The following is a 3,593-nucleotide window of genomic DNA, read 5'->3' on the forward strand; positions in this document are numbered from 1 at the left end:
CAAAAAATTTTTTTAATGTTTATTTTTATATGCTATGATCTTTTATTTTTTTCATACTTTGTATCTGCATGCCAAAAGAATTTGGAGTTTCAATTTAAATCCCCATTTATGCTATCAATCTTATGAAATCTCTTCTGGTAAGATGAGACATAATTTTATAGTTAGAGGAAATTCTTAGCTACTCCCATTAGAGAGGCACAAAGTTTTGGAAATTATGTATTAGCCAATAACTCCATTTTTCCCAATCACATTTTCCATATAACCTGCTACTAACAAGTAAAGTAATTGATCTAAATTTTATATTACTCCCAAATTTTACTATGTTAATCACTTTGTGCACCCAACACTTTAAACTCCCTTCCTTTGGTGCATGTACCATACTCTTCCCCCCGCCCCCTTCTGTATAACTTTTGCCCTGGCCACCTGTTTAAAGTAGGAGTTTGCAAAGGCATTACCACCTCCAGTTCCAGTGATTGGACCAAGCCAGGCTAATAGCAGGCATTCCCAAGATTTTTCTAATTTGATGAGGGAAGGGACCAAATGAAAGGAGGTATTTGTTTACTAGATGTATTAACTAATTTGGGATTTATTTGTGATCATTTATTTAGTGTTTTTATAAATTGATTTAAAAATTCCTCCTTACATAACAAAAATAGAGAGTAACCTATTGTTACATTTGGATCATATAATAATATGGAGTTTAACATTTTTAGGTAGCCAAACATGTTTTATTCTATCACTGCTTTTCAAAAATTTTTGAAGTACAGCTGACATACAATGTTATATTAGTTTCAGGAGTATAACATAGTGATTCAACAATTCTATACATTACTTAATGCTCACTATGATAAGTGTAGTTTACCATACAATGTTATTATAATATTACAATATTATTTTGCTGCTAAAAGCTTTATTGTTTCCATTTGATCCATGCCTTGGAAGGGCTCCAAGAGGGTTAAAAACCTACTTAGTGACTGCAGAGAGAGGCTCAGGCATAAGCCCTGGCACCAGAGGGATGCCAGAGGGGCCTCTCAAAGGCTTCTGGGCTTCAGAGGCTTCTAGTCATGCTTGAGGGTGAGCCTTTCAGAGAGATACTCACCCAGCCCAGCCTGGGGGCCAGCTGGCCTGTGGAGGTTAATCAGATGGTCGCCCATCTTCTTGATGAGTTTCACCTCCTGATTTAGGAAGTGGTTCTCCCTGAAGTCACAAAGATGGAAGTCTGTGTGGCAGAACCCTGACCATGCATACCCAAAAGGGCCTGGTTCAGGTTCTTCTCCAGGACCATGGTGGCTTCCATGGTGTTCAGGGTTTTACCCCACTCATCTTATGATGGCTTCTGCATGTCCTGGAGGAGAGAGCAGTTGCAGCACTGGTTTTGCACCTTTAAGAGATATTCAGCTCCCTCACACTTCTCAACCAACTCGTAGATGGAATGGCTCACTCTCTCCAGAGCCACTGGAAATAGAAGCCCAGAGAGAGGTAGGTGTAGGAGGCCAGCAGATGCATGTTGACCAGATGTTTGACAGTGTCTCCCACGTCGGTGAATTAATTCTGAAAAATATGGGAGCTCATGGGTAATCAGTAATAAGGAGTTATGTTCAACATAGGGTGTTGGCTGATCCTAGAGGCAGACTGGCTGAGAATATGGCTCCAAAGTTTGTGACTGGAAAAAAGGTTGGAAAAAAGTTTGGATGCTGGTAAGAGGCTGACAGAAGGGGCATTCCTGGGTCTGTACAGTCCAAATACTGTTGAAGCAAGAAACAGATCTGCAGGACCCTGGACATACAGCCTATTATAGTATTATTGACTATATTCCCTATGATGTTCTTTTTTTTTAAGCTTATTTATTTATTTTGAGAGAGAGAGAAAACAAGTGGGGGAGAGCAGAGAGATCTGAGGGGAGACAGGAAGACAGAGGATCTGAAGCAGGCTCTGTGCTGACAGCAGAGAGCCCGATGTGGGGCTTGAACTCACAAACCACGAGATCACAACCTGAGCAGAAGTTGGATGCTTAACCAACTGAGACACCCAGATGCCCCCCCACCCCCTGGGCTGTACTTTTCATCTCCATTTATTTTATAACTGTAAGCCTATACTTCCCAATTCCCTTCACCTATTTTGCCCATCCCCCCACCCACCTCTTCTCTGTCAGTCACTAGTTTGTTCTCTGTATTTAAGACTCTTCTTGTTTTTCCTTTGTTTGTTTTGTTTTTTAGATTCCACATATGAATGAACTTATATGGTATTTGTTGTTCTCTGCCTGGCATGTTTTACTTAGCATAATACCCTCTAGGTCCATCCATGTTGTTGGAAATGACAAGATCTCATCATTTTTTATGGCTGAGTAATATTTCATCGTATATATATGTATGTATACACATATATATACATCTTTTTTATCCATTCATCTGTCAGTGGACACTTCGGTTGCTATCATATCTCAGCTATTGTAAATAAAGCTATAATGAACATAGAGGTATGTATGTATCTTTTTGAATTGGTGTTTTCATTCTCTATTGGTAAATACCCAGTAGTGGAATTACTGGATCATATGGCATTTCTATTTTTAATTTTTTGAGGAATCACACTGTTTAATTTTTTGAGGAATCACACTGTTTAATTTTTTGAGGAATCACACTGTTTTCCACAGTGATTGCACCAATTTACTTTCCTACAATAGCACACCAGGTTCCTTTTTCTCCCCATTCTTGCCAATATTTGTTGTTTCTTGTCTTTTTGATAATAGCCATTCTGACTGTGTGAGATGATATCTCATTGTGGTTTTGATTTACATCTCCCTGATGATTAGTGATGTTGAACATCTTTTCGTGTGTTTGTTAGCCATCTGTATGTCTTCTTCAGAAAAAAAAATGTCTATTCAGGTACTCTGCTCATATTTAAATCAGATTGTTTGGTTTTTGGTGTTGAGTTGTAAAAGTTCTTTATATATTTTGGATATTAACCCCTATCAGATATATCATTCGTAAATATCTTCTTGCATTCAGTAGGTTGCCTTTTTGTTTGGTGGATGGTTTCCTTTGCTGTGCAAAAGCTTTTTGTTTTGGTTTAGTCCCAATGGTTTATTTCTGCTTGTGTTTCCATTGCCTGAGGAGACATATCCATAAATATGTTCCTAAGCTCTTGCTGTTCCTGTTTGTAGTCTCCTTGCTCTAGTGTTTGATTAATGCTCTCAATAGTACATCACACAATTACTTTCCGAGTTTTGAGCATTTGCTCACCACTTTTGCCAAGCCTATCATGTGCTTAACCTCTGCAATGATAGAGAATGGCAATTGTTTTGCTGAATTAACTCTGGAAAGTGACCATTCCTAATAAGCAGAATTAAATGACAAGGAGATAATTTCTTTGCTGCTTTGTTTTGTTTAAGGCTTAGGACCACCTACTGAGTGGATGGGGATGGGAAGGCTATTTGCAATTATTTTTAAAAAGGAAAAAGAATCTGTGCACCTGTCGCACAGCTGTAGTGACAGCCAAATAGGGACAAAGCATGCTGGGAGTGTGCTCAGCAGTTATTTCTCTTACATGAGGTGTAAATGCTTTGCTGTTTCAGGAATTCCTATGAAAAGCATCAG

General features: G+C 38.7%; 1 pseudogene; it reads right to left on the bottom strand.

Annotated features, from left to right (window-relative positions):
* Positions 1–1,058: 1,058 nt before the first annotated feature.
* LOC125170765 (ferritin light chain-like) lies at positions 1,059–1,572 on the bottom strand (annotated as a pseudogene).
* Positions 1,573–3,593: the final 2,021 nt, after the last annotated feature.

The sequence above is a fragment of the Prionailurus viverrinus genome, chromosome B4, assembly GCF_022837055.1.
Source record: "Prionailurus viverrinus isolate Anna chromosome B4, UM_Priviv_1.0, whole genome shotgun sequence".
Classification (NCBI taxonomy): Eukaryota; Metazoa; Chordata; class Mammalia; order Carnivora; family Felidae; genus Prionailurus; species Prionailurus viverrinus.